Genomic DNA, 23,129 nt, shown 5'->3' with positions numbered 1-23,129 from the left:
TTTACACATTGTGTGTTGGATTGATTCCCCCAGCAGAGCTATGGAGTCTTGCAGGATCTGTGTGTGTATAATTCTTGATTTGTAACTCACACAATACATTTTGTGTGTGACTGTGTGTACTTGCAATGTACACACATGTTCACGGGAATATCAAAAATGTAAAAAATACAATTCAGAACGGCTCCTTCGCATATCTTCAAGTACTTCGTACACTTCAGTGTTCCATTGTCTTGGCAGTGTTTCTCTAACTTCACCCACCTCACTAATAGCAACTAATTAGTCCTGTTCAATCAGTGTCTGTCCAAGCAGTCGTGGTGTGTATCTCAGTGCTAGAGCAGTGGGTCTGTTCTCTTCACTTGCCTGATCCTACAGTCGGAAAATTCACTCTTCATCTGCAATCTCTTGTTCCCTCAACCCAGACAGTTTGCCTTCATTCCTGCTGTGTTCCTGCCAGTGATGAGTCAGAGAGTTCCATGGTCCTTTAGGTGCTTTCGACCGGCTGGAGTTTATTAACGAAAATGTTCTCACAGTGGAATATGGAGCGGAGGCCTGACTTCAGGAGGTACACTGTGAGTAAATCCTTTTTTATTATCTTCACCTCAGTTGTGTCCTCTATCGAAAAAACCTCCTTTAGATGGAAATAAGCCGACTTTAATCAATTGTCACCTTCCTTAACATTCAAATCAGTTCCTTCATCTGTGAAGCAAACTCCCTCTTCCTCATCTTCTAGCACATATTTTTTTCTTTTATTTCCCAATTATTCATGTATATTTTGTAATAAATTTGGCTAAATCTATGTGATTCTTTTGTGCTTGTATTCGTGCATGTCTCATGGGGAGCAGCAACGTTTATATCAGTAAAGGTTACAATAGGTTTCAAAGTTACATATTTTGAAACATCTCTATATGTTATAACCCTTTAAATGCCTTGATGTTTTTTTTTTTTATTGGGATAGAAAATAAGATTCACATTCCACAAAATCCTCTAAAAAGTTTATCCGTCGATAGACTTTCCCCCATTTGAAAGCGCCTGTAAAAACTGAGTAGACCTCTGTCTCTGTAGCAGATCTGTCTGAGAGATCTTATAGAGGAATATGTTTGCTGGGAAAAACAAACAAACAATTTCAGCAACTGACAGGCTGTCTGATACAAACTACATTTTCATTCATGCCAGTTGTCTGACTTTTAGAAACTGCCTAAACCCTAAAAAAGAGACACATACATACATATTCCAACACTGAGAGTGACATGTGACTAAGGTAGCCTGAAATAGATCCACGAGGTGATAGCTCAGCCTCCAAACAACAGCCCACCCCCCAAAAAGCTCATGTGGCATCATCCTGCTCATCTTCCAAGATCAGACAAGGTCCGACTTGTCAGGCTCCAGCTGATTTTGAGCTCCAGAGGGGTACATCCTGGTTTGGTCCCCAGTCCAGCACAGGGAATGTGTCCATGACATATTCCAGTATGAAAACACTTTTTTTTAGGAATAAACAGCTTTTCTGAATGTTTAAATATTACGTCTGACCTTTTATCCAAAAGGTCACCTTCTTGTATATCACTGACACTTCAATGAGAATAAACCATTCTACCTTTTTAGCAGAATAGATAAGAAAAAGACAATGTGGGGTTGTCCGTAGTTCACTGGGTTATGATGTCGGTTGTTTGGGGGTTTGGATTCCAGACTGGATCTCTTAAATGCAACAGTCTAAAAGCTGTATTTTACAACAAGGGTTGGGGTGTATTTCAATCAGGGGTCAGAATACCTTCTCTACATGAAACAAAAAAGCAGGTATGATGCAAATTCTACTTTGGGGGGAATTTACAAACTTGTCCCTGTTTGCAGGTGGTGGAAGGGGCGACTCGTCTCCCTCTAGACTCAACTGGCTGCAGGAAGCGACTTCGCTCTGCAGAAGAGGAGGAGGAGGAGCAGAAGGCGAGGAGGACCTGGGAGCTCCGGCCAAATCCCGAAGGCTCGCTATCTGCCGGTGAACTCAGCAGCTACGGGAAGACGGAGGACGATGAGGAAAAGCTGAAGAGATTGTGCCAGCGCTGCCAAGTCATGGCAACCCAGTTGAATAGACAAGCTGCTGCTCTGACTGATACTGCTGCACTTCAGGTCAGGAACAATGGTGTATTGTGGAGATGTGACAAAGGATTCTCACTGGTTAAATACCTTTAAAAACCTCACTTAGATTCAACAATGGGCTTTAGAGTACGACTCTCATCACTCATGTACGGTGGCCAAAAGGTGCAAGACACGCTTACATTAAAGATACAACAACAAATCACAGTACAAATGAACAAATATTGAAACACAACAGCAAATCATGAAACACAACACAAAATCACGAAACACAACAGAAAATCACAGAACAAATTACAGTCCTGAAACACAACAAATCCAGGTGCAAATTATCAAATACCGAATTACAAAAAGCAATCCCGTTACAAATTGCCAAATCCAGAAATACAACAACGAAAGTAGAGACACGGCTTCCAACAGAAAGGGATAATATAAAAATAATCGTGTATGAATTTTTAGTTGTTTATTACAATTTTCTTTATGTGGACATTATAAATAAGTGAAACGGTCCAAAAGCTTTTTTTAAAAGTTGTATTACTACAATAAAAATTACAACAATGTTTAGCAAGATAAAGTTTTTGCGTCGTAGTAGGAGTATTCCCTCTCTGGAAGCAGCTGCTCACAAGTGTTGACTAAGCTGGAAAGAACAGGTCCATTTAGAAAGTGAACCCTGGTAAAAGAACAAATCCACAGAACGTATCCGGTTCTAGTCCAACAAGCCAAGCAGAGACTACAGGACAACTCATGGGTCAATGTGTCAATTTTCTTTTGTAGAGATGATTAATGAATACAGTTGTAGGAATCGTTTAAAATGTTACTTTTTAGGTGAAGAATAATCCACAGACATCCACAGACATCCTTAAAAACTACTAATTTTCTCTTGATGAGACAATAGCACATTGACAATCTGGTCTTCAAAAACTAAAAACTAACTTGTGTTGTCCTGTATTCTGAGAGGAAAAGGGAGTGCTGATGTAAAAGAATATTGGAGCGTGTTGGAATGAGATGGATGGAGCCCAAATATCTCTCATGGACTAAAAATACAGAAAAATATTTCAGTTTAATCTGTCAGGTTAGTGGCCAGCTCCAGATTCCATATGATCGATCAACCAATTATGTAAAAGAACTGAGCATGCTCAGAAGTGATCACACAGTAATATGGGAAAGCAGAATAAAAGTCAGATAAAAGGGAGTGCATGAACAGTCGTGTACCCAAACAAATATTTTGCTTGCTCCAGTTAAGTTTTTGATGTACCCCTTTTTCCAGACACCTTTTTACCACAATAATTGATGTTTTCAGTACAGCTCTCAGCTTTTTCTGGAATGTGGTACATATCCTTGGGGATCCAATTTTGTTTGTGGAAGAATAGCCATTCTGCAGTTACACAGATTGATTTTTTAAGCAGCCTTTCTTTGACCTAATCAGACAATGAGTTTGCTTGCTGTTGAAAGCGAAACTCAGACTCCTTTGAGGAAGGTGAGACAGTGTGAGGTGGGTCTGTTTCATTCTGTCTAAGTGAATCATGGGTATCCATGTCCTGGTGGAGTCGGGGACTCGAGTCGGCGTGTTTGACGCTGAGCTCCTCTGTCAGGTCGCCGCATCGAAGCGTGAACAGCACAGCGGCTCACATCTCTGCTGGGCTGAACGAGCCCTGCTCTGTGCTGCTCATCCCCTCTCACACTGAAATCTGTGCTGATGCCACTTTGCTGCCTCGCTTTCATTATTCTTCATGCTCTCCCACTCGTTGGTGCTTTACTGTTCACACACCACAGTGTGTGGAAGAAATCCACACACAAATCCGACTGTCTCCAACTTTGGACTCTTTTTTTTCTGTTAATATCCATATATTTTAGCCCGTTTTTCAATGCAGAACAAAAGGTTCCTTTTACATTAAGACATTTACAGCACTTTTACATTAGCTGTTCTGATATAATTTAAGGTTGCATGCACTTTGAGTGGTGGAGAGGAGTGGTCACATCTTAAAGGGAGCACAGATTTGTCTCCCTTGAGGCTCATTGAAAATGGAACAAACGATTCTTGTGCTTGTGGTAGGTGAAGGTTCATCGAAGTATGACGTATTTGTGAGGCTAATGTAAGTTGCACACACTTAAGCTGTGTTTATACTGAACGCGATTCATGTGAGGGGGGGGGGGTCCAGTTCTAATGTTAGGTTAATGTGCAGACGCAATAAGAGGTCCTCTGGTGCAATCTTAGTGTTGGGCGCTGTGGTGTGGCTGGTATCAGTGCGTCGAGAGTAAGTATGAACACATCAACCACGTGATGTGTTCAGTGACAGGTGGAGTCCAAAAAAAAAAAAAGTCTTTTTTTTCCCATCAAGACAATAATGAAAAAGAGATCCTCTAATTTTATTCTTGATTTTATTTTTGCCTGCTCGCACTAATGCAGAACAGCAAGTCATCAAACTGAGTGACAAAGAGACGGAAGTAGAGCTGAGAGCAGCTCCTGCAGTAGATGGTAAGACTGACCGGACTGGGAGAGCCTCTGAATGATCTCATGAACCCAGACATGGAGACATGTTCACTGATGCGTTTGTAGAGCTCTTCAAAATAAATCAACCTGATCTCTAAACATCATCCGTGTCTTCCGTGCATTGACTGTATATGAGGTATAAAGTCAAGTAATTCAGATAAAACTGTCTAATTTCAATTAGCTAAATGCTGACATTTGGCACCACGTAATATTGATTCCTGTACTTATAACTTAAAAAACTAAATATTCTTGATCATTTCGTAGTTTTTTATTCACATCTGTTAGGTGTTTAAAGACCACCGTCTAGTGGACATTGTAGGAACTGCAGGCAGAAATGCTTTGAGCTGATTGGTGGGCTGTTTGGCCCTCACAAAGGGTTAGAGTTAATGGACGGATGAAGGGTCTATCCATGAAAGCCTGAGGCAAAGTCCAGAGGTGGTTAGCAAAGTCAGCAGGAGTTTATGAGCTGGACCTCGTCAGCTGACAGGAAGTGCTGAGCGTCGGATTCTGAGGCAGTCAGGCCAGTTATTGCTCCGATCAATGCCACAGCACATATTTCTGCTAGTGGTGATGAAGCATGGGCAGTTTTTACAGCAGAGCGTTGAGCTGTCTCTTCACTTTGAAAGGCTGCATTAGAAGCACAGGAGTTTTCCTTTCCATTTAAAAGAAAGCTCAGGTTTTACCCCCAAAATTCTTTTAATCGCTTTACAAATAACTGATCTAGAATCAGACCCTTTTCTTAATTTTCATTTTAAATCAGTAATTTCCGAGCTTTTCAGAGTCCTTGTTAATCAAAAACAAGAACAAGAGCTTGAGTGGAATTTCTTTCTTGTCTGTGATCCCACCTGCAGATGAAACTCCGCCTTGAGGGAGTCCCTTCATCCTGCTGTCACTTTTCATTCCCCTGCTCAATGAACTGACTCGTATGTCAGAGTCTGATTAGTTCTAATTTATGGTGGCAGCCCCCACACAGCAAGGTCATCGCGTTTCCTGTGTGTGATCTGACTGAAAAACTCAAACGCTCGTTTTCTCAGATCAAACCTCTTCCTCACATTTTGATATAACAAAAGATAGCCTTTTTTATGCTTCAAACCAGAAGAGAATTCTTGCAAAAGCCCAGCTTTTTCTTTGAAATTACAGCATAAAGTTATGGCATATTCCCGAAGATGAAGATTGTTTCTCTTAAAATCTTTTATTAGGTTTGAATCAAATCAACAAAGAATGAATTTCATTTTTTAAATAATTTTCTTCCTCTCAGTTATATTTTACTATCTTTTTTTCCAGGTTGTCTGTCCGATGTGCTGCAGGACTGAGGCAGGATTGGCTTTTCGCCCCGCTCTGCCAGCATGCATCTCTGTCAGTGTGGCGACAGAGCGGCTCAGGAAAGTCTGAGGCGTTCAGGAGCTCTAAGCAGATCAGGCTAACAAGCATCAATGTCTGAGTTAAGAGGAGGAAGAAAATTTAACGCATCCAAAGCAAATTGATCTAGAAATTCTCCTAACAATATCAGACTAGTTTTCAGTTTTTCCAGAAATTTTTTCCTCTTTGTTTTAATTTTTAGATTTTGTAAAGATGTAAATGACATAATGCAATCTCTTTCTTACTTTCTATACAAGAAACCTGAAAATATTTGCATAGTTAGGGATGACTTAGGGATGAGTTAGGGATGACTGAAATAATCCTTTCCTGTGTGATTGTCAGTTTCATTTACTCATGCTTGTTTTACATGCGCAACTTCTCCCTGGCCTTCAACCCTTTAATACTGTAGATGTCACTGGCGACACCTAAATAACACACTGTAAAGCTACGTTAACATCGCCCCCGGCAACGCGTGTTCAAGTGGCCACTTCCAAATGAAAAGTCTATGTAAATTGGGACATAAATGTCTTTTGGGCTTCTGTGTTTCAAGCTCCCGCGCTCAACTTTACTTGGTTAAACTTTGACCAATCAGGGATTCGGGTTTCGTAGTGACCTGATGAGACTCACCAAACTCAGTGAGTAGCTTTATCTGGGGAACCCAGACATGCCGGCAAGCCTTGTTTTGCAAATTAATATACACCAAGGCCACTCCTCTGTTAAATGCACAGTGTGTACGTATAGCTTAATTCTTCAACCGTTTACATAATCAACAGAAAATTTGCTGATGTGTTGCATATCAGTGCAAAGCTGCTTTTCTCTGCTTCAAAATCCGCTGGAATCACGTTAATTGCATGAACGGTTGAAGCATAACAGTACTTCAAGAAATGTTAACACTGGAGCTAAAGCTCTGGTGTTAAAGGAGTTAAGGACTGCATAGACAGTGTTATAAAATCCCACATCATTAGTCTCACACCACTGTGCTTGACAGCTAGAAAAGGGGATCCTTCTGTTCCTGAATTTGACCCAAACCTGAATGTACCAAGGGTAGCAACACTGGAAGCAAGTTGCAGATGGTAACCATCACCTTCTGATTCACATGCTACCAAGTCAGCATCAAAAAATGTAAATACAGTCTGGGATAGATATTCTTTGCTTTATTTTAGATTCAAGCATGTGGAGGATTGGGAGCAAAATAATCAGTTTTTATTTTTATCACACCTCACATTTGTATAACTGTACTTTGTCCCGTCCCAGTTGTGTATTTGGATATTGCTGATGAGGGCGAAACAAACTGCAGTCTATGTGCTCGTCCCTTTCCCGGCCTTCATTTCCTCTGTGCTGAATTGTGACATTAATGGTCCAGTTTTATTTCTGTGGTTTCTGGTGAAAGATCCTCCAAACGTGCTGCATTTAAACCAAACTTCTTTACTCTCTTTTTGCACGTTATTGCATTTTTCATTCCCGTTTCGGTATTTTTCAACCAGAGGAAAATGCCTAATTTCTCGGCTGCTCCTTAAATAAACCCGTGCTTCTGCCTTAACAGCTTTATTTCAAAATACTCCACCATACGACCTTAGACTTGCTGTGACGATTATTCATGGAGGGCTCACAGCTCTTTTACCTGGCAAACTTCAAATTATTCAATAATTATGTTTTTCAGTCAAAATGCATTTTTTTATGTGAACGTGTTTTTTTCTTTCAAAGAGAAAATAGGCGGTTTGAGTTTCCTCCTAACCTCCACAGTGCATCCTTTCCATTAAAACAAACTGATTCCCTTTTCAAACAGGAGATTGATTATACCTCCTCAATTCTGCCGCCTGCAGCCTTCAAATAAAACCTGATTAAAAAAACACTTTTTCAGCTGCACTCATGAGTGATGAGATAATTAGAGCTGAGGGAGGCGGGTTCAGCTCCTTTAACCACATTCTAAAAGAGCCATTAACATCCAAATTCTCATTTCTCAAGGCGGCAGAATTAATGTGTTGATTAATGTGGGGGTGCAAATGAGACATCTTGGTTCTGCTGTTATTTCAGATGCTTGAATATAATTTGAATGTTTTTGGAGCAAACATCTGATTCGTTTCAAGCTGAAGTTGACAAATGTCAGTGGAAATCAAAGTTTTGATCATTTAATGTGCTTCGATTTGTGAGGCACGTTTTCTTGCCTCCACCCTGCAGAGTCCAGCAGGCTTTTAAAGAGGTGATCCAGTGCTGAAGAGGTGGCAGCGCTCTTCAGCAACGGTTGTTCTCACCATCATTTCTCCTCTTGTCAGTCAGAGGAGATCTTCCTGACAGGCGACATTAGCATTCACAGAGGTGCAACTCAAGATGGAGAAACAGCCTGGGAGAGCAGAATTCCCCTAAACACTGAACGCTCTTTAACCTGCTTTATGTGAATACTTTCATCATTAAGAGCTTTTAAGGAAATATGTATGAAGGTCAAATCAGGATCAGCGTTGAAAATTTCAAAACAATTTTTAAACTTGAAATTACAAATTCTAAACTTGAAGGAATTATTGAAAATTAAAAAAATAAAACTGTAAATAAAAAAAAAACATTTTAAATTTAAAAGAAATGTTGAAAATTTGAAAAAAAGGAAATTTGAAAATATAATTTAAAAAATATAAATGTATACCTAAAACTGTTGGTAAATAAAAAATAGTTTTTATCAGTACTTTGTATTGTACTTTATTTTTAGTTTCCTCCTTTCTTTGCAGGACCGAAGTCAGAATCTCAGCTTTGGAGCTGAAGCTCTGGTGTAAAAAGGTTAAAGAATTTTAACTCCATACTGTTGACAGATTTTGGAAATGTATTTTCGTAAAATTGAGCGATTTCCCATTAAAGTCAATGAAGACTATTTGCTTATGGGACCTAGTGGTTATCTGTTGAACTGCACCCATTCAGAGCTGGTTTTGGTTTCCCCCTGGGTTTCATCTTAGGGAACATTTTTGTCAAAAGGATTAAAAAATGTCAAAAGCATTTTACAGAAACTAAACTTATCTGCATCTGAAGGAAAAGCAGGAGGGTGATGGAGGCTGGACAGGAAGTGATGTCAGCTTCTGCTGGGCTCCAGCTGGCCGTCTCCACTCTGTCACAGAAGACGACAGAAGTTAAGCTCAAAGGGAGCAGCAGGGCTGGACATAGATGGTGCAGAATTAAAACAGCTTCAGGATGAAACCGTTGAAAAACTCAAACTGATATTGTAGGAATCAGGCAAACAGGTAATTTCATTTTATTGCTTCTATTTTCCTCATTTGTTGCCTTAGATATGTATTAAAAAGTAGTTTTACCTCAAAAATGTATTTTATTACTATGTCAAACGTATACTAACACGCTAGTTACACCTGTTTATCAGGATCGAAACATCAATTTGCATTTACTTCTTTTGTCAGTCTGGACATGTTTGGCTACAAAAGCTAAACATTTTTCCACCCTAAATTCAAATTTTGCAGGAAAAATGCTAATTTATAAATTGTTCTTGCTTTGGGGTTCGTCATTTGATAGGATTTCTTTGTTCTGTTAAAATTCCTAGAAAAAAGCAAAAGGTCAGAGGTCAGTGGTTTTGAGGAAGCAGTTGTTAATCTGAAATGTTGATGGAGGATTGTATTGCTTCTTGTTTTTCTTTTTGACGACTCTGAGAATTTTTTTGTTAATGAGTAAACTTCGTTTATTAATTAGCTTAGTAGATGAGCAGCATAATTGATAAATCCCCATCTTGTTATACAGAATCCCAGAAAACAGTATACCATTAAAAACAAGAATTACAACTTAAACGTTATCAAAAAGATTTAACACAAAATGTTGAGGTTTTTTTGAGTCTTTTAAAGATCGAGACCCACTTTTAGTGTCTAAATCAAGAAAAAGTTACAGTTTCCTGTCTTAAAAGTAACACAACAAGACGAAAGAATGAACGAGTATCCTCCTGGTTTAAGTCACCTTTTCAGGGCACGAGGACATTAAAGCATCAAATGTTTTCCAGTTTGTGGTTAAGTGCGAGCTTCCAGACGGGCGTTGCAGCTGACAGGTGGCGGACAGGGCAGATGAAAAAAGTGGAGGCTGAGCCGCTCCTTCATGTTGTTCTGGGTCACCGTCTGTTGGCTGTAAAGCATCAGTGTGATGTTATTCCAGCTCTGACTCTTGTTGTGACCTCCATTCATGAAAGGCGAGTGGATGTGGCGGCACGTCACACTCTGACACGCTCCCAGCTGTAAATCTGTGGCACCTCTATAGATGGAGACAGGTTTATGCCCAGCTGCTGCTTGCTGCTGCTGTGTGTGTTTGTGAGTGCATGCTGGGCAGCTGGTTGGTGGTCAATGACTGAGATTCACTGGGTCTGCTGCAGGCCAGACTGTGGAGGAGTCTTTGCGCAGAAACATAAACTTCATGTTGAGAAAGGTGCAAATTTAGCATCTGCTACTTCATAAAAGCTCCACATGTCCAGTTATTTGAAAGAACAAATCAATTTTTAATGGAATATCAGATTTCTACTATACATGTTAAATTGGATGTTAAGAGATTAGAGATTTGCTTTTATGCCACCTACAAAGAGCAAGTAGCTAATATATTTGAGAGAGTGGTATTTATTTTAGCACACACAAGTTTCCAGTATTTATTTGTACTCTGAAGTGACGATATGACCAATCCAATACAAACGTTTGGCTCTGAGAACTTTTATTACCTCTAGAGCAGGGGTGCCCAAATCGATGCCTCCTACATGCTTTCCAACCAATGTCACTGAAGCTAAACACACCTGATTCAGATTATCAGCGGCAGATGAGGCAGGGTTTCTAAAACTAGCAGGAGGCCAGCCCTCAAGGTCTGGATTTGGGCTCTAGAGTCACGACCACCTGCCAAAACACTACAATCACTTTAAAAAAAACAGCAAAAACACATTGATAAATGCTTTCACTGAAATAAATTGTGTGATCTTAATTGCCCCCCAGGACCCGGCCTACGCCTCCTTCCTCTTCGATAAGCTCCAGCGCCTGCAGTGTCCTCGCCGTGGCCGCCATGCTTCTCCTGCATCCCGCTGTGACGTCTGCGGCACCACCGTCCAGCACCTGAGACACCTCGCTCTGTGTCAGGCCCTTGGCACCAGCAGAAGGATGACACCTCGCCCAGCCACCCCAAACATGGCCACCTCGGTGTGCCCCCCACCAGCCATGGAGACAGCCTACGAGGGAGACAAGCACCAGGCCAAGCAGCAAGGCTGGACCCAAGACGGGCAGCAGCTGCCAAGCGGAGCTCCGTTCGGATGGGGCGGAGTTCAGAGCACTTACCTGGGAGGGGGTGGGGCAAAAGGCCTGGCCACGGTCACACCTCTAAATGCACACAGCTACCTCGAGGGAGTGTGGAGAGTGACATGCTGCAAACATGAGCATGCTACGGTAAGCAGGAAGGGACAGAAATTTTGATTGAGGATGAAAAGTTACTGAAGAAATTCTGATGGTTTTGGTGACTCAAAAATACCATGAAAACATTTAAAGTAACACCGGAAAACAACTTAAACCAAACTTAATTAGACAGTGAACTGAGTGACAATGTTTGGTAATAATTCTTGGTTAACTTTCTGAGGATTAGTGGATTGCATAACATTCCAATGTCACAGTATTAGCTGATGTTGTTTTTTTTTAATTACTAGACCAAATACCATATTTTCTGCACTATAAGGTGCACATAAAACCCTTAACTTTTTCTCAAATAATTACAGTGCACCTTATAATCTTTTGCTCCCAAAAGTGTGGAAAGTTCAGCAAATGTGAATTTTTAAGGACAAGTTTTAATGTATTTTGTGGAAGGACTGAGGACTTCTAGCACCTGGACGAATTGATGGAGGATGATCAGTCCTTGACTCATCTGTGCATACAGTCTCCGCTTACTGAAGGGAGTCGTGTTATCCTCCTTATTATCGACTGGCATCCACAGAGGAGCAGTGGCCTCGTTAGGGATCCTGCTGCTTGCAGCTGAGGGCTGATGACTCGGTTAGAAACCTGCAAGTGAAGAGCAGCGCTCACTGAGAATCTATGAAACACCACCCCCTCTTATGCTGAAAAGACCTGAAAGCTCGCCACTGACGTAGTCTAGCCCTCAGGCTGGAAGGTGGTTTTCAGAGCAGACAGCAGCATTTTTTTCTTGCTTTTTTGTGTCAGACGCCATTGCATTCTTATCTCTGTGTTTCAGCCTGGCTTGCTTTGCAGAAAGTCTGCACGGGATGCGTGCTTTTCTAGCTCTGAGATGAAAACGAACCCGCAGAGAGCGGAAAGTGAAACGGGAATGGGAACAGGTGGTGTTAAGCTGATTAGTCTGTCGACAGCCAACGGGGAGACGGCATGATGTGGAAACAAGGAGCCGCCTGACAACCTGCCTCACCAAAACGCACCATAATGGACATAAAAACATTTGGAACTACTCTTAGAAGAACATCTATTTTCAGACCAACAGAAACCAAATTGAACATTTAGATTGGACATGCTGACTCCATCAAGAGCCACTAATGAAGTAAAGAAAACCGTTTTCACCCTGACTTCCATCACAAAACTAAACACTAAAACGCCAAACAACCACCTGTCCAGATTTTCCATAAACAAAATCACAAAGTATGTTACATAAAGTAAAAAACAGAAATCACTTAAATCACAAGTCAAGAACAAAAGTCACATCAAACTAAGTGGGGATAGCTTATTCTGAGGTAATGAAACATCCAGATGAAAACCAATTTATTCCCAACACATCTTTATGCATTTCAAAATGACGATAAGATAAAAGCTGCTGATTGGTTACCTAGGTTTGTTGCAGGGGAAGTGCACCCCACACCTGCAGGGGTGTTTTTAAATTAGCCATAAAGCAGATGGGCAACAAACCAAGACCTTGAAATTCTAGAAGGATATGAGGATTTGTCCCCTTTAAAGGTTAGGTTTGATGGACTTAACATATCAGGAATTAGAGTAGTTTTTTTATTTTTATAAAGGGTGCTTTAAAAATTCCTTCTCCAGTCAGAAACCTTTCAGTATCTAAGTTATACAATACAATACAATACAATACAATACAATACAATACAATATAATATAATATAATATAATATAATATAATATAATATAATATAATATAATGATAATTTTACAATAAAAATCTAGTGTCAGCTTTGCCCAGCTAGCACTGACCTAAAAAAAACCCGACAATGAATAATTCTTACGATAAAAGAACTAAAGATACAACTAAGGCAAAAATGACAAAGTGTGTACAGTATCTGTGCTCTTTATTTTAACCGTCAACATCGAGCTACTCTCCTCATTTGTGCTTCTGTTGTGTCGTTTGTGTGATTTGTCTCAATGGAGTTTTTGCTGAACCCCCCTGCCTCCAGCTCCTTGTGTAATCCTGTTAGTTTGCCGAGTGTCACTGAGTGTATCACAGACACACAGCTGAGGAATGAATGTGCCAACTAACCTGTTCCAGTTATCAGTTTAATCCACAGCAACCAGGGAAAGTTTAGAAAAACAAATGCAATCCCCAAAATTAAAGAATGAGGAAGATTGGAGGTATGGTTTGTTAGTGGTCTACATGTTTTTGGTTTATGGTCTGGCAAGCTCACCGACTGTACCACGAAATAGATTTTCCAACTTGACAGCCTTACTGTCTATTAGTGGACTCAGATAACTCATTATGAGAAGCAGAAACAGATCCTCACCTTGCACCTCAGCAGCCATGATGTGTTGAAGCAGAACAGGAAGTTTGGACCTCATTTAAGTCTGTCATTATTGAATAACTTCCTGGCACAAATGTGCTGTCCCTGAAAAATATGGAGAAACGTTTCCAGAAATGTCGCCTTTGGGACCGGCTGAGCTGCTGATGCTCTCCATCCGTAATTACAAATCAACAGGGTTCTGTCATGGTTCTGCAAGCATAGGAACATCTGCCTCACAGTAATCTGATTATGTGCAAATGTAATTAGATGATGGTAGAAGTTTGAAACAAAAGCATAAAGTTTTTTTAACCATCCTTCTGGAGGTTGATGCAAACGGTATAATTTTGACCAGCTCTGTCTTTTTCATTAACCCTTTCATGTGTTTGTGTTGGGTTAGGGTTCATCCTCGGCAGCGTGTCACCTGACCTCGAAGACAACGATCCCAGTTAAACCAGAGGCTCACAGCATTGCTACCCAGACGAGCCAGCCTCTATCGGGGGCTGCTGCTTTCCTCATCAGGTCAGTGAAGGCAGCATTCAGCTTCATTCATATCAAGGACAATTAACCAGTCACTCATAACAAAAAAGGTCTGAGATATTTTAAATCACTTAAAGTTAACAAATTCAGGATAATTTATGGCTAATATTTTTGAGCTTTTCAAATGAGTTAGTTTTGTTGAGTTACATCTATCCTGTGTAGTGCAGCCTTTTACATTTAAGGCATAATTAACCAATTCCTCCCATAAAACTGTTCCAGGATGTGTGCTTTTTTGAGTGTGAACTGAAATGAGAAATGTGGCCCATGGTTGGTCACAACCATTTCTAGAATTTGTTGCTGCAGACCATATTTAGCAGCATTCTCTAATTATTATTTGGTGCTTTACTTGTTAAAAGTCAGAATCGTGATTAGGGTTCTGTCTGCTTTAATTTTACTTCCTGTTTTATTGTGAAGGTTCTCCCTGAAGGTTCTGCCTGTTTGAGTTTCCCTTTTTCCCAATCTCCCCTGATCATTTACACTTTTGTCTCGACAGTCCTGTCAGTATATATGTTTTGTCACTGACTTCGTCTGTTCCGGGTCCATATTGTCTGCCTCCCTGTCTGCCTGTTTACCCCGACATTTGGTTTTTGGTTTCGATGCTCCGCAGCGCCACTTGTTATTTAAATAAACCCCTTGTTTTTGGAACCGCCTGCCTCCCATCTCTGCATTTGGGTCCTTCATCAACCTCGCAACCTGACAACTAGAAGTCTGATGAAGATCTTTTTTTTTGGGTTTTTTTTTTTTTTAGTCTGATGAAGATCTGGCATTCGATGAGAAGCGCGTTGATGAAGCTTCAAATCATGAGTAAACAACACAAATACACAGCAAACTTTCAAGTTTAAAAAAATGCCTATGATGGTTCTTGACTTTTTGTCAGTTGTTGCTCCTTCCCCACTTTACTGAAGTGACCTTCATGACCTCATCTGTCGAAAAATCCTTGACTGTAGTAATTGAAATGGTCACAGGGGGAGGGAAGGGGGTCCAACATGCACAGCTTGTCCTAACACTCACCTGGTGAAATGTGTAAGTGTTCCTGCTGTGCTGATTGGAAAGAGTTTCAGAATAACCATGAAGTTATCCATGACGTTTGTTTCTGGCTGTGAGGGAGTGCAGATAATTTCATGTTCTCAAAAAACATTTGTATCAGGCAGCAGTGGATGCAGTTTTGCTTTTTTAAAACAGAAACGCTTGTTCTTTTTTAAAGGCCACATGGCAACAATACATTTTCACTGTGTAAGGAGAGAAAAGTGTGCAGTTAAACTAAACTTTTGCTATTATTACTATGGTTGCCCAACCAGATAAATAAACATTAAACACTTATTCCGGAGTGTTACTTTATGAACAACAAATAAATAAATAAACCCCTCATTTACTGGGGGTGAGGGGATACGTTCCATAAACCACTAGGTGAAATCTGCAAAGTAGGATTACTGATATTTTAAGGCTCTAAAACTCCTTACCACACACTTCATACACCATTTTCACACTTTAGTCTCTTGTCGAAAGTTTAAGTTCAAACCTTCGTAGAAAATAGGTCCAGTGTAACAGAGTAAAAAAAAAAAAACATATCTGCTAGCAGTTCAAGCTTTACCCACAAAAGGCATGGCATGGATGAGATTAAATGACAAGGTCAACAGCCAATCAGGTTGCAGAATACTATGAGCTGTAATACTGAAAAACAAACAAACAAAAAGAAATGCATATTTGTGCTGAAAAAAATCCACTAACAGCAAAAGGTTAAACCGCGATATTCAGAGGGGACACTATTCAAAAGAACTTTCTTACCATGTTTCTTCAAATTTATGTTTTGTTCATACAACAAAATGTGCTGCATAAAAGGATACAGACATGTCAGATGTTTTGGGCAGCAATCCAGAGTGTTGTACCTCTCTAAAAAGGGCACAGAGCTCCATAGCAAACATGAACTTTCACATTTTCTTTTCTTTTTTAAAATTCCAAAACCGGTCTGCGTGTTTACAAATTTACCCTGTCTGTGTTTTGGTGCATATAGATGAATAAGGTTTTCACTTACAGTCAGTCAAATACAAACTTAGTGTAATGTAACAAGACAAGTTAATAAATCAGACATCAACAGGGGCGTCATCAAGCCCAAAGGAGGAGATCCAAGAAAAGCAAGGAGAATCACTCTTATTGAGTGCAGATTTTGTGAGTAAATTCTGGAGAACAGGTATAAAGGATTGAGTTTAAAACAGTAGGATTTGGTCCTTTTGAGCATACAGTATTTCAAGCTTCGAAATTATTAATATTCCTTCCTGATTTGAAGAAAACCTAGGGTGTCCACAAAACAAAAACCTTTAGTTTGCTGTCCTAGAAATAAATGTCTCTTTCTTGCAAAAACTGATCAAAAAATGGCATATTTATGCAGAGAGAAAAGATCCACCACTTCTCACTCAGAGAGCACCATCGTTCCACTAAATGAACTTCATTTTCCTGTTTCAAATTCAGCTGAGAGAGCTCGACTGAGAAGTCAAAGCCCTTCTCTGCTCTGCGTGCAGAGTATAATTGGCAGATTTACTGTTTCTTTTCTGTTGGTGTGGTTCGAGCTGTCAGAGGAGGTCTGTGGGGCTCAGGGTGATTTCAGCTCCATCTGCTTTGTGAGTTTGACAGTTAAAGCTGCACTCATGGATGCTGCATACCTGATGCTGGTGTGACCAGGAACCACATGCTGACAAGGTCAGAACAAACATCCTGTCAAAATCAAGACGTTGAAATGACGACTACTTAAGAAACACGGTACTTGACGTCAAGGCAAGGACAATGGTTTAAAAATAAAACAGAGGTCTTAATTCAAATATTCTAATTAGAACTTGTAACAAATTTTTTTCCCCGCCCTTAGTTTGAAGGCCGATAACTTTCTAAAGTTGTTAACAGTAAGAATAAGTTAAACAGGGCATACATCTAAGTATAATCTATTTTAAGTTGTTGATCAATTTCACCTTTTAAACCCAATTTATTAATGCCTAAAAACAAATATTACTCAACCAATCAAAAATGTAGTAGGGCTCTTTTGGATTATTGTCCTCTAACACAAAAAAGTCATGGATATATATTTTAGTAAAGTCCCAACTTTTTGGTACAGCTAGTTAGTTTTTTAATTCACATCAAACAATTAGCATGACTGACTTAATTGTAATTGGCGTATACTTATACTGCACCTAGAGGCTTAAGGCGCTTTACAGCCGCAGTCTCATCCACCCATGCCCACACACATTCCCACACTGATGGGGGATTCACTGCCCTGCACTGGTGCCAACCTCAACCTCCAGGAGCAATGTGGGGTCTTGCCCAAGGACACTTCAACACATAGGCAGGCAATGTGGGAACCAAACTTTTAATTCTCCAATCAGAGGTTGACCATTCTGCCTCTGCACGACGGGTCTCTCAAGATTATATGACTGAATTGTAAGCTTCTGAAGTCATTCTTTTTATTCCATTGTTTGTTGTGTTTTTTCTTGATTGTCATTTTAGCTCCATGAGGCGAGCTTGGATGTGATAAATATGTGGTGTGTAAGCAAACACAAACATACAAATTCCAAAGGAGCTCATTTGAGAGTGGGGCCCAAATCTAATTAACAACTTCAAAAATGCGATGAGGCAAATGTAATCTGGACCTTATCAGTTGCTGTTTGTACAGAAGGTGGACAGAGCAGAAAGGCTTCAATCACAGCGGGCGTGGCCCTGGCTGGCTCACATTTCCCAGTAAAAGATGGCTGAAATGAAGGTAACAGGGAGCCGCTGATTGTGATGCCCAGATGGTGAAACATGTTAATCCCTACTTGGACAGCAGTGACATTCCATCTGAGTGGATGTCTGTTTGATATGGATTTTTCAGTATGCCCTTCAGTTTGATTTGCACATCCAGACACACAATAAGGTTTCAAAGAGAATCTTTAGCTTCAAAGCAAAAACATACATTATTCTTTGGACTTTTTATACAAAGATCTCAGTGTAACAATAATATCATTTTTCTTCTGAGTCCACGTTTGTGACCACATTTTTATTCAATATTATATAAACAAGACGTTGCAAATGATTCTCTTGTCATTTGAGCATGCCCATTCACAAAAACGTGTTTTTTTTCTGTTGCTGCTACAGCTGAGGAGAGATAAAGTGTTACACAGATGACATGAGAAACGACATGACAACAATATCGATTTTAAAGGGTCTTTTACATGCTATTCTTAAGCATTTTACAGTAAACAATATCCTTGTACACTGTATATGATAATATAATTGTATATGTTAATATATTATCTTTCATACACAAAATATTTTAAATTTTTTAAACGTTAGTTATTTTCCTGAGTTATTTTCCAACCCAGAAGAATGATGACTCGATCTCTGAGGCACCGGCTTTCGCTCCACCCATTGCATGACGTCAACCTAGAGTCAGCCTCAGCTGCGTGTCTGTGTCTCGCCCATGAAAACAACTACATCCAAACTTTAGCAAAGATGGATGTACATGTTGTGCATTTTAGAGGAAAGGTTTTAGCAAATCAGCACTTGTTCCACGGAGAAAGTGGGCGTTTACGTTAGCCTAGTGGTGGTTCTGACAGCACAGACTGATCCTGGCCTGGAAGGAGCTGTTCTCGATCCAGACCAAATTAATCGGATTGGGTCGAGACCAATGGGTTTTTCCAGTCTGAATAGACCCTTTGTGACATGTTTTAGATTTACAGAATTTAACATATCACTATTGGATGAATGGCAAAAAAAATCATTTTTAAAGCAGGCGGAAGGTTTGACAGACAGACAGAAAGACAGACAGAGACTGATAGATAGACGGATGGATAAATGGACTGAAGGGTAGTTTGATGCTTAGATTAACTGTAAGTTGATAGTTAAATAAATAGGCAAAAGATTAGACAGAGGGATGTATACATAACTAGATGGACATACAAATGACAGTTGAAGCAATGATCTTTTTAAGTTGAAATTAGACCCTACACATGTTCTTGATGCAACCTCACGTCAGTCACCTCCAGAATTAGATTTGTGTAAAAGATGTCACAATAAGAAAATGAAATAACCAAACCTAAAAACATGGACTTCAAATTCCCAAAGCAATTACCCTACAAGAAATACAATTTTCTTTGGTAACTGTCAAGGAATAAAAAGGAGCTTGTGTGCTAAAGAGCTGCCTTCGTTACATCTGTAGTAGTCATAGTGTTTAATCAGACCAGTCTCACTTGTGTGGCTGCCTCCCCTTAAAAGACATTTTCTACCTAATTAAGGTTATTCAAGAGTAAATCAGTTGGCCTAAATTGGCAATGTCTGTTGTAAATCAACCAACTCACTCCACTAATGACAATTATAATCAGCATCAACTCTAATTAGGTGTGCGCAGGCTTTGGAGCACAGTTTTCTACTCCATCTTTATAAAGGGCAGCATCAATGAGGAGTGGCTGCAGCTCAGCCAATTAAAGACAGAAGACTTTGAAGGGTGCCAGCTGAAAAATTAAAGCTGCAGGCACTGTTAAAGATCTTTTTGCTGCCTGTGCCCATTGTACCACCAAGAAATACCATCACAGGGCAGAATAAACAAGAAAGAACAAATGCTTGGCTACATTCAAAGTGCTCTCAGTTCTTAATTACTTCTGTCACATTTCCTACTTTTACTGGAGTAATTATTTGGTTGATTTTTTTCCCCTTTTTTTAAGTATTGCTACTTTGAGTTGATTACAATCATCAGATAGCGCCTCTGAACAAAACCGAGGACGACGAGTTCTCATCTCATCCTGTCCCCTAAATAATGGACGTCCCTTTCTCCTTAACCTTCTGTTTCCAGCTGTGTTGAGGCTTAAAGCTGAATGTGGGATGAGCTTCGATCCCAAATCTGTTTCAAGTGAAGATGAACATACAACTTTAATAGTTTCATCAGCCGAGTCTCACAGAACTTCGTCAGTTAGGGAGCAGAGGCCTGAAATCAAGTCTTTGAGGGCATAAAAAGCAGGAGATGTTTTATTCTGTCTGTTAAGCTGCACTTTGTCCTTCGCTTTCTCTGTTGCAGTAGTCCAGAGGAGAAAACTCTTTTGCTGGAGGGGGTATGATAAAGCGGTGGACCACCCAAAAAGACAAGCTCTAGAAGAAATGTTACCACTATAATATAAAAGTGCAGCTTGGTCTGTTAAACCATACAGAATAACCTGCTTATACACAACAATGATCCTATAAAAAACAAGTCTCTGTACAGTTCTACTTTATTAAAACATCTGGCCCTCAGTGAATCACCTTTAAGGCTCCTTTATGTTTTATCTTGTGAAAAAGTCCTTAATTTCTCCATTTGACATGCTTTCACCATAGTTTTTGTATATTATCAAGTACAATCATTCATCTTCTAGGCCGTTTGGTCCCTTTCAGGGTCACAGGGCTGCCGGTTCGAATGCTGGCCACTTGTGGGCGAAGCCAGGGGACACCCTGGACAGGTCGCCACTGTGTCGCAACAATCACAAACTATTAAAAAATCTAAAAGATCTTGAAGAAACTTTTGTTTTTTTTTTAGAAACAATCAAACTCACAGCTGAGATCACAAATCTAAGATAACAATTCCCTGGTGCTCATCGAAACCAGAACATGAAAAAATCATTTTTAAGTGAAGCTCCCTTAACAGCTGGATTTATGGAAAAAAATAAAAAAAGATCTGGTGATTTGGTATCTAAATTTCTAGTTATCTAGTTTTTTTGTTGGGGAGAATGTCTCTGGGTCTTTTTTTTTTTTTTTTAGCTTAGACTTGGACAGAAAGAAGAAAAAATAAAACCAACAGAACATCTTCACTGAAGAGGGTTGAGTTCCCCACAAAGTGGGTCTCTGGCTTGTTGCCATTGATCTATTGACATTCTAGAAGGCATCCTGACTTTTCCAAAAGCTTCAGACGAAACAGTGGTGCCATTTTTATCGGCATTCCCCAAAATAAGACTTGGAGATGCCTCCTGGATCACGTTTAGGGTCAGATGTCAGTGAAACACAAAATAGGGTTCTGCAAACTATAAACTGCCACACAAATTTTGCTGAAATTTGGATGGAAGCAGTTGCCCCTGCTACCTGGCAATATCAGCTCTCTAGGTAATCTACTGTGGATGTTCTGGTAGTAGCTCTTTTTCTTTTTGATGCCCATTTCAAGTCAAAGCAGGGTTTGAAGAAATGTTGTGGCAAATAGGCGCCTGACTCCTTGAAGGCAATCCAAAATGATTTTTGAAAAAACTGTTATGGCAACTTCTGGAACAAATACGGTCTTTTACTTTATTGTATCTTATCCAATCTGTATGTCCGTGAGTTTGGAGTTCATTGTCTTTCCTTACGCTCTGACTTGTCAGGTTGATAAGCAATTTTGAGTGAAATCCGGTAGCATGTATATATGCATCTGTAGTAAAATGGAAGTAGATCAGTCTTTTCTTAATTACTAAAAGTAGGTTTTAAACCTATCTGAAATTAACCTCTGTTGGATGCTCAAAGGCACAACATTTGTGTTTGTCAAATACAAATTCACTGACTCCACTAAAATGCTTCCCACTAACACATGCATTTATCAAACATAAACATAAATGAAAATGCCCATGCAGCAACTATGAATAAAACTTTTTGAATCTTCTCATGGTACAAATTGTTCAAAGCACTGAGAGTGGGTCATCAAATGACCTAAGGAAAACATGGCCCACATCCAGAGTCTGCAGTTAAAGCCAGTGAGCGCTGTAGCTGACCTGCAGGGACACAACCAGGCTGCTCTCTTTCCACTGCAGACATTTTCAGATGAAAGCTGGAGGGAAAATTGAGACACTAGCTGCTGTTTTTTTCTCCTCCTGAACACAACCCTTTTGTCTTTACCGGGCTGCTTCTCTCAGAGCTTTTGTTTTTCTACTGTCACTGGTAACTCAACCGCCATTTGAAGTCAGAACGGACACAGACCTCAGCAACAGTGACGTGAAAAAGTGATAAAAAATACAGCTTAAAAATAAATAATCTTCTAACATTAATAAACAATGTTTTTTTGTTTTTATTTTTTTGTGTCAAGACTGTCTCAGTCATTAAATTATATCACTGTAGAATCTTAATATCAATATCAATCAAATTTCTACTTGGCAAAATGCAAAAACTACTAAACTTGTCAAAACTACGTGTTTACCAAAGTTAAGTGTTCCATCAAAACGTGAAGTCATTTTTTATTTTTTTCGGCAAAAGTGGCAAGACAAATTGTCTTTGATCATCTTTTGATCTTTTTTAAAAACGTTTCCAGTGGTCGTTGAATTATGACTGTGCTGTTTTCTAGGACATAGTTTCTGCAGAGTGGCAGTTTATAAATTCACTCTGAATTGTGGGCGAAGAGTAAGCCTGCCTCCAATTCCCAGCATCCCTACACTGTCTCCTACACTGCTAGCTTACAGACCTTCACAACCCCCACTTAGCATTACCAGTGCAACAAAAATGGCGAGCAATGTTGCAGTTTAACGCCGTACAGTTTTGATCCAGATGCCAGCTCATGAGAAAAAACAAAGACGTTCATGGATCTATTTGTCTTTAAGTGGATGCATCAGAATCAGAATGTGACACGTCCAGCATGCTTTCTATGTCACAAAAATAAATGTCCAATGTCGTTTTTTTACCTGCTTCTGATTTCCAATGATTTTAATGAAGAAATATTCAGAAACACAATTTTGAGCTTAATTTTCAATATAAATGTCCAACATCATGCAAAAAATTCCAAAAGAGCAAAAAACACAATTGTCTTTGCAGTGGGTCTTTAAATTTCACCATAATTCATAAATAAAACAGCACAAATAGTCTAGAAGGATGAGGGTTAAAAGTTTCAAAACTATTTAAAAAATTGACATAATATTTGTCACATATTAAAAAAATGTAAATTAATATTTTTTTAACCAGATAAAATTTGAAAACTGCAGTCCTGACTGTTGATTTTTACACACTAGACATATTTAAATTTTTCATTTATGTGATCAAAAA

General features: G+C 39.6%; 1 protein-coding gene across 2 annotated transcripts in view; it reads right to left on the bottom strand.

Annotated features, from left to right (window-relative positions):
* Positions 1-23,129, bottom strand: part of LOC105357177 — a 302,080-nt gene that overhangs the window by 157,648 nt on the left and 121,303 nt on the right. The window lies entirely within an intron of this gene.

The sequence above is a fragment of the Oryzias latipes genome, chromosome 24 (assembly GCF_002234675.1).
Source record: "Oryzias latipes chromosome 24, ASM223467v1".
NCBI classification, from domain to species: Eukaryota; Metazoa; Chordata; class Actinopteri; order Beloniformes; family Adrianichthyidae; genus Oryzias; species Oryzias latipes.
This window is presented reverse-complemented; position numbering and strand designations above follow the sequence as displayed.